Below are 9378 nucleotides of genomic sequence, written 5' to 3' on the forward strand. Positions count from 1 at the left end.
AAAAAAAAAGCAAGAGAAACAAACAAAAGCCCTCTCCTTCTTCAGTTAAAAAAAGGCTCTAGGAGGAGAAGGAACAGCTCAGTGGAAAAGTGTACACTTAGCACGCACGAGGTCCTGGGTTCAATCCCCAGTACCTCCATTAAAATAAATAAATAAATAAATCTCCCCCCTTTAAAAACAAACAAACAAACAAACCCCCCAAAAGAAGGCTCCAGAATCAACTCTATCAATCAGGATAGGCCACCTCATTATGCAGCAGTCACAAACAAAATTGACAGTTGTGTGGCAGCAAGAGTGTACCTCTTGGGCTTCCTGTGTGCCTCATGCAGGTTGTCAGGGAGGGTCTCTGCTCACCTGAGTCACCTGGGAAGCCAAGCTGATGGAGGCTCCATCTTGACAGGCTCCCGCGGCTCCTGTGGCCAGGCGGCTACCTGATGTGATACGGGTCACCTCTTGATGCATTTCATCAGCCAGAGAAAGTCCCACGGGTGTGCTTGAACTCAAGGCGACAGGGAAGCACAATCTTACCATGCGCTCAGAAGGAAGAGAACCAGAGCAGTTGTGAACAGCCTGGTGCCATTAAATACACCCATGCAAACAGCCGTTCACCACCTGCCAGGTGCACACACAGCCAGACTCTGAACCCAGTTTGCGGCTCAGCCAGAACCCTTGCTGTAATAATGAGAATGGTACAGTCACTTACTTTGGAAATTCAAGGTGTCACCCTGATTGTGTAGGTGCCTATTTTGTGGGCCCTAGATAACCATAGAGGGACCAGGAGGCCCACATGTAACTGGAAAGAGGAACTCGCCATTTTCAAAAGCTCATTTTTCAAGGCCCCACAAAGTAAGGATGTTTTATTTTAAAAACTGAATTTTATCCAGAAAAAAAAAAGATTTTTTTTTTTTACTTCCTAGAGCATGAAGTAAAGCTGCCACACCTAGACTTAAGAGCTACCACACTGTCCTCTATTATCTATCAAAGGCCAGGCGCTGCGGTACAGTCTTTAATTATATTGCTTCTTATCCTCTCTACCACCCTCCAAGAAAGATGCCCCATTTGGGGGATGAGAATCGAGGAGATTAATCATTTGTTCATGTTCGCCATTTCATGTATTCCTTCAGTTTGCCCTTATTGGCGGGCACACTCTGTCCGTCAGTGAGCCATATTGTTGTTCCTCCTTTCTTTCTCCTTTGCTGTGCTCATTTTATTTGTTGTTGTTACCGTTCTTTGTTGTCCAGAGAACAAATATCCCAGCCAATCCCAAGCCTCTCTCCTGATTGGTGTTTTATTCCCAGGCCTCAAGCGCCTCCTGTTTGACTCCACCCACCGTCATCCCAATACTGCAGGTGAAAGTTACCTTCTGGCCATCAGCTGCCTCAGAGTTGGTCGGCCCCAGGTCCACCAGTCTCCCTTCTGTGTGGGTGGGACATCTAAGGTACAAATAGTTTAGGTGAGCAGATACAAACACAAATGTCTAAAGGAGCTAACCAGGGAATTAAACAACCCATCAAGCTGTCAGTGGTGCGGACTTGGGAGTGGGGGTCGGGGGAGGTCTGGAGAGCCCGCGGTCTGTCAAAAGAAGGTAAGATTGGTGACATAATAGGAAATTTGGGCTAATATTGCCAGATCTTGATTTTCATGAAAAGTCATAAATCCAGGTTTTTATATAAGAAATCCCTCAATCGTTAAATGTCAGCTTAAATTTTAAAAATCTGGGTTGAGGGGAGGCTATAGCTCAAGTGGTAGAGCGCATGCTTAGCATGCACAAGGTCCTGGGTTCAATTCCCAGTACTCCTTCTAAACATACGTAAATACATAAACCTAATTACCTCCGCCCCTAATAAAAAAAAAAAAGAGAGAGAGAGAGAGTTTAAGATAAATAAATGTTTTAAAAACTTTTAAATTTTGTACAGGTCATTTTGGAATTTGTACCATTTTCAAAGGTTATTTGTTCAAAAGAAATAAAAGAATATTTTTAAATATATCTGCAAGTAAATGCTTGGCTCTCCAACTTTCAGTCTGCAACCTCCCTTTTTAATAATGAGCAAATTATAGAATACACGCGCGCGCACACTTTAAAATGTAGAGCAAGAGGTCGCTTAGGACATTTAATAACAGAACAGAGTTTTAAGCACTACCCATTAGAAAAGGAAGTTAAATAAAAGTTAGGAGGTACGCAGAAAGCCATTTCACACAGAGGGATAAGAGATCAGAAACTTGGGAGCCAGAAGTGTGAATGCTGACCCCGCCAGGACACTGTGGGGCCACAGAGAAGTGGCAGGATCCTGTTCCTCAATGTCTTCATCTTGAAACAGGTATTTTTAAAAAAATTAAAACCAACCTGCCACAAAGGGTTCTACAAAAAATGAATAAAAACTTACATACTTTCACATCAAGCTTCCTCAGATTGATTACAAAAGCAACCGTTTTGGGAATTATAGACTGTTGGGGTGCAAGGTCATCAGAATCATCCTGAACCATGTTCTCATTTTACACTTGAGGGATGGAAGGAAGGCCTGGGAAGACCTGGACCAGACCACAGTGCAGGAAACCATGCACACCTGGCAGAGACAGGGATCAGTGGCTGGCCCAGGATGGAAATAGCCCTACAAGAGAGCATCAGGAGACCCAGTGTGAATGCCGGTTCCACCCTTGACAAAGTGTATGCCCCTCAGCTCTCTCTTCTTCCAGGTGTCATGGGAATAACACCCTGCCGGAGCCTGCAGGTAGGAAAACTGCCAGGATGTGAGGAGGTTATGAATGCAAAAGGATTTCTGCAAATCGGAAGGCATTACACAGTTAGCAGTGTTAGTTTGCTTCCTTCGTCTCCCCAGATGTCCCAGGGACCTCTCCTCTGAGCTCCCAGCCCACCCTTTCCCCAACCATAGTCTTTATCCCCTTGTGCTGAAATTGCCCATCGCTGTGCACGTCTTCCCCAAGATTCTGAGCTCCTTTGGGCCAAGGGCTTCGTCTAATTGCATTTGATGCACCTGGTAGCCCCTCTATTAATGTACAAACCTCTAAATCTCCAAACACCCAACCCCAAAAGGCAAAACTTAAACTAAACAAATTGCACACTTTTAGAATCTCACTAATGATAAGGCAAATACGTTCATGTAAAGTTGTAACTAAAACAAATTTCTGAGAAATGTTCACAACATTTTACGTTTATAACTTGCCATGGTCATTTTGTGGGGACTCTGTTGAGTGACATGTGGTGGGGAGGGGTGTGGACAGGGGGATTGGGAGGGAGGGAGAGAAAGAAATGACTATAATTCAGGATTTCTCTAGGCCCCTAACTTTCCAGGTTCCTCGCTTATACAAAATAATAGATCCATCTGGAATCAAGCTTTTAAGTCTAAAAGTTTGTGGAGTTAATCACTTGGCATGATCAAACTTCAGATACTCATTCCACTGTCCAAGACCTCGGTTTCTTGTGAAAGTCCCCAGTTAGCCCGCTGCTAAGTATGGACATTTGCAAAGCTTCCCTTTATGTAACTGAGAATTAACACCTACTTTATCTCCTATCTCCTTATCTGTCACAGTCAGAAAGTGGCAGGATAAATTCAAATTTCAAGGAAATTTAAAAAAAGCATTGCACAGAAATTCCCCTTTAAAGTATAACCTTAAAGAAATTCCTTTGCTCTTAGTCTTCTGGACTGGGTAAACTGAGGTGGCGAGGAGAGAGATATGACTGAATTTCTATGGACCCAAAAGCCCAACAGATATAATTTGGCTAGATACTGTCCTGTATTCCACATGTTTTGGAACTGTTCAAATCCAAAGATCTTGATAATTTTTCAGATTTAAATTCTGGAAGTTTGAGATCTGTGTTAGAATTATTCCCTTATAGGAGGAAGCATTATATTCCCTGCCAAAATATATGTAAAATTCCTCCTCTTCCTACTGCTAATTTTCTGTCCCTTTATTTATTTTTTAAATTTGGGGGGGGTAGTAATTAGGTCTATTTATTTATTTATTTATTTATTTTTTAGAGGAGGTACATGGGAATTGAACCTAGGACCTTGTGCATGCTAAGCATGTGCTCTACCACTTGAGCTATACCTCCCCTTTCTGTCCCCTTAAATTTTAAATTTTTGTTTGTTTGTTTTGGGGGGGAGGTAATTAGGTTTATTTATTTGGTTTTTTATTTTAAGGGAGGTAGGGGACTGATCCCAGGACCTCGTGCATGCTAGGCACGTGCTCTACCACTGAGCTATATCCTCCTGCACTGCCCATTTAATAATTGACTTTTATGTGACCTGTTTATATGTTCTAGAAAAATGTTAAATTATTCTGAAATCGGGAAATATTTTTGAAAGTTTCAGAAACACTGTTTATTCCAAATAGTCAGCAGCTTCTATATGGAGCAAACATGAACAAGGATCTTTAAATCAAAAAAATGAAGATAAACTCACAAAATTACATTGTCTCAGGGAATTGGACTTTATACATAAGCAAAAATAATTCACATAATCTTACTCATTGATTCATCCAATATTTGTTAAACATCTATAATGTGCCACTGTTCTGGATCTTGAAGATGAAGCAATAAACAAAAGAGACCAAAAGCCTTGCCCATAAGGAGCTCACATTCTAGCAGGACTCTTCCTGCTTCTATACAAGCAAACTTCTATATAGGTAAGATATATGATATAGCAGATGTTGGCAAGCACTGTGTTTGATGGCATTCATGGCCCCAGTTCTTTACCCTCCCTCCATCCATTCCCTTTGTCATGTTTTCTGCAGTAAGCTGGGCTTCTTCCCTTCTCCTTGATTTTGAGCCTGACTATATGACCTGATTTGACCAATAGAATGAGGTGAAATAACAATGTGCCAGCTCCTGACTCTCATGAAATAAAGACCTCAAGAGCCCTTCATGATTCCAGTGCCCTTCTTGCTCCTTTGTCTTTGCCATGGGAAGAAGATACCCAGGCTAGTCTGCTGGTCCCAGGAGAAGGATAAAAGATGTGAGCAGACCTGTTCCAGCTAAGCTTCTTCAGCCAAACTTAGTCTAAAGTAAGGCCCCAGAAGACCCTTAGATGCATGTATAAGCTGAGTCAGCATCACCAGGGCCACCCAATACGCCCAGCCTAGAGAAGCTGACCTCCCGCTAACTCACAGATGCCCGAGCTATAATGATAAATGGTGTTGCTTTGGTGTTGAGTTTTGGGTTGTTTGTTACACCTCAATAACTAACCAATACAAGTACTAAAAAGTAGTCAAAGTAAAGCAGTAAAGGGAAATAAGGGAGTATGTAGATGGTAGTGAGGGGAGTCAATTTCAAATAATTTCCTTGTGTACAATAATCTAACACATTATTAGTGATTCTAAAAGCACTCTCTTTCTGAGAATTGAGAGGTTCTTACGTTCATTACCTAACATCTTCATCACATATTTGGCACTCTCATCCTAATACTATGTGGCCCCAAGCAAATGGGAGGCAGAAAAACAAAATTGCTACCCTGTCCTGGTATGAGAAGCAGAGCAGAAATTAACACTCATTTCCAGTCCCAATCCAGTTGTACATCCTTGCTCTTTCTCATGCTTAAAGTGTAGTATGTGAGCTCATATTCTCTTTTTCTGTGGCATCCTGTGGCTTGCTACAGCTCTACTAAAATCTTCCCCAGAAGCACTCTTTCCTAATTTTTCACAAAGTCACTTCAGGTTTAAAGGCAGAGGTTTTAGCCAGTACAAGTCTACTGGCAAGTTCAGCCAACAGAATTCTTCCAACACACTCCCCAAAGTAAAGTGACCACATTTCAAGGATTCTTTTCAATGGTTATGAAAGTAACTAGTGTTGTTGTTCTGTGGAAATCCTAATTTGGAAAGCCTTTCCAAGTTAGCCACCCTACATTCTAGCAAGGTGAACAGGGGTTTCACTGTAGACCCTTTGTCCTCCTGCCTGAAAAGGAGATCAGAGGGTTCCAGCCCAGCTTTGATGTCCCGTTTCATACAAATCCTAACCATGCCCTTTCCATCTCCTCACAAAATGAGTGCTCTGAAGGAAAGAAAGTCACAAGTTCTTCAAGGTTCAGGAAGATTCTAGTGGCTGGAATTGGCTCCAGGGCGGGGAGGGTACCTAGCTCAGTGGTAGAGTGCTCAGTATGCAGGAGGTCCAAGGTTCAATCCCCAGTATCTCCATTAAAATAAAAAAAAGGCTCCATATAGACAGGAGCTAAAGTTGATGAATGTATAGACAGGGAGGGAAAAAATTCCTCTCAGTCTCTTGTCTTCTAAGGAGTTACCTGTTGGTGGCTCCAGCGGACTGGTGGAAAGGTTTGAGAGCGTCTTGATTAAGGTATTTTCAAGGGCTCTCTGAATCTTCAAAGTTTCCCTTTATCTTTTGTGGATTTGAGAATGATTGAGATCATACTCCAAGAGCTGTAGGATCTTGGGAAAAATCACTTAACCTCTTTAAGATTCAAATTCCTCACTGGTAAAATAAGAATTGAAGGAGTTCCTTCCTGTTCTTAAGTCTATCATTTAAGTATATACATGTTTAAGTTACTGATTCCAAACTGCTATAGTTTGGAAATCAGTATGTATACTGATTTCAGCCTGCTATAGGCTACAGCACCGGGGGCAAACCAGCTGAGTTAAAGCAGTTGAGTAAAATAAAATTAGATTAGATCTTTCATTGATAACTTTTTTAAATTCCTAGCAGTCCTGCATATGCCTTTTTATGTTCAGCCTTACAACTTTGACAAGCAATGACCAAAATGTAAATAGTAAGGATTTCAAAATCCTCCTCAGATCGGAACTATTTGGCTTTTTAGATTTCTACACAAAATGGTAAGTGGTAACTTCTGTAAGAGAGCATCAGAAGTCTTCAAAACTTTTTTCATTCTGTGATCTTATGCTGCGACCAAGGTTGATAAAATTACCTCTGTGAACTCGGAGTTTCTCCAAGCCAGACCTAATAGCTACCGGTTTCCAATCAATTGCTATTCACACTCACACATCTGCACACATAAAGCCAATTTAAACATCACGCTGTGGGGTCCTGACATGATGACAGAACCACCAGCTGTCAGGGCACTACACTGAATTGGGGACACAAACCCCATTTTCCTATGTAAATTGGCCTGGACGCTGCCTCGGCCCCCAACAAAAGGGGACAGTCCTGTTAAATGGGGCCATCTGGCCGTCCCCCGGCCCCAGTGACACCTCTGCGACGGGTGTGGGGACGGGGAGAGAGAGAATGATCTTCGGGGGGCCGCAAGGTAGCTCGGTAGCGCGCAGCTGTCACCCCGACCCAGGGGTCCCGTCCACAGAGGTTGGGGGCCAGCAGATTCGCGGTGGTCTTAAGCCTCCGGGCCTGGGGCGCCCGAAGATCTCACAGCGCACTCCCGAGATGGGGGAGGGCGCGCTTTGTTCCTGGGCCCCAAGGGGGCGAGGCGCCAGCGCCTTGGGCAGAGTCAACGCTCCGTCCCCGGGGCCTCAGGGCAGCTCCCGCCGGGAGGCGAGCCGCCGCGGGCGCCTCCATAGCAACCGCGTGGGAGCTCCGCGAACTGGGAAGAGGAGCAGGGGACGAAGGCGGGGAGCAGGAGAGAGGCGTAAGGGAGAGGAGGGAGGAGGGGTTCCAGGGAGGAAGGAGGGAGGTGAGCTGGAGAAAAGGGTGGGGGAGAAGCGGGGATCTGGTGGAGCTGGGAGGAAGAAAGGAGGGGAACGGGAGCGGGGAGGAGAGGGAAGGAGCACAGGGGAGGAAAGAAGGAAGGGAGCAGCAGCGTGGGTGGGGGGCAGGGAGAGGGAGTGCAGGGAAGTGGGGGAACGGGAGGAGCCCGGAGCAGCAGAGGAGAAGGGGCGGGGAGAGAGAGGGGGAGGAGGAGGAGAGGAGGAGGGCAGGAGGGGAGCGGGAGCCGGGGAGGGGTAGAGCGGAGCCGAGCCGGAGCAGGGGAGGAGGGCGCGGCCCCGGCCGCCTGGCCCAGCCCTCCAGGGCACGGTTCCCCGGCGGAGCTCTGCGGCCGAATTCCTGCCCCCACGCCTCGGGGAGGGCGGAGGGGCGGGAGCCGGCGGCCAAGCGCTGGCGCGGGCGGGGACAGCGGCGGGCGGGAGGGAGGCCGCGCGCGGGGCGGGGCCCGGGGAGCTCGGGAAGGCTGGGGTCCGCCCGCCCCAGCCCGTGGGAGCGCCCGGGAGCGGCCGGGGGCTGTGCCCCTCCCTCTCGGCGAGATGACCCCGTCTCCAGCTGCGCCGACCCTCCCAGCCCCAGAGCCGGCTCCCCAGAACCAGAGCAGCCCTCATCCTCTCAGTCCTCCCAGTCCTCCAGGGATGTGCGAGCCCTCGTTCCCAAGGGCTGCAAGCCTGGCTCAGAAGAGGACGCGCTCTTCCGAGAGGAGAGTTCTTAGCTAAGACTTGCTCTCGCCCAGAGTGTTTCCACTAGAGAATATTACAAAACTATTAGAAAGGTGATGTAGGGCTTTGTTTTAAGTCCACCCCCTTTCCCCACCTCAAAAAAAAAAAAAAAAAGAAAGAAACCTCTTGGCGAGAACATCTTGCCAATATTCAGCTTGGGAAATTGACAATTTGGATGGAATTCTGACATCCAGCTGAAAAGTTTTGGGACAAGCCAAGTCGCAAACACATCATTCTTAAGTACTCTGCTGAGCAGCAGCTTGCACAAGACATTTCACAAACTTGGCGGAAGGGACTTGATCCTTGCTCTCGAAGAGCTGACCACAAAAATGGACCATGATTATACTTTGAAAAGCATTTCTGAATAGCTCTCGTGACGGGGTGTTAAATGTGTAGGGAAAAAAATTTTCAGACTTTGTATTTCAAAAGAAAATCAGTAGATATAAGTGCTGTATGTTTTACCTTAAAACCACTATACAAAGTAAAGGAAAGAAAAATAAACTTTGGGACGCTCAGAGCTAACGTGGCCTATGGGAAAATGAAAATAAACCTAATTGAAAAAACAGTGCTCACCATAAATAGGTTTAGCTTGCAGGCAGGGAACATGGTTTAAAAAAAAACAGCAGAAAATTCACCAATCAAATGTAAGATTGTCCATGTTTCATAAAGCAAAGGTCAAGGAATCCTCTCAAGACTTAACGAACACTTTCTGTGTAGATAGCCAGGGCTTTGGTTTTGTTGTTCCTTCTGAAAACCCTAATCTGTAACTAACTCCTGTTTTCAGGTATTACTCAAAGGAATACTTTTTTGGTTTCTTCTACCCACATATTCCCAAATTAGGTACCAAACTAAAAGAAACAGGAAAACTTGTAGGTTTGTAATTGTGCAATATTCCATCTGGTTTCAACTCTCTCTCTGACTAAAAAGAAAATACGAAAATGTAGGCAAGCATCCAACTATATGTATAAAACTCTAAATGTTCACTTATTTTGACATAAAATGAATGACTTCTAGTCTTTG

Source organism: Vicugna pacos, chromosome 29 (assembly GCF_048564905.1).
Source record: "Vicugna pacos chromosome 29, VicPac4, whole genome shotgun sequence".
In the NCBI taxonomy this organism is placed as follows: Eukaryota; Metazoa; Chordata; class Mammalia; order Artiodactyla; family Camelidae; genus Vicugna; species Vicugna pacos.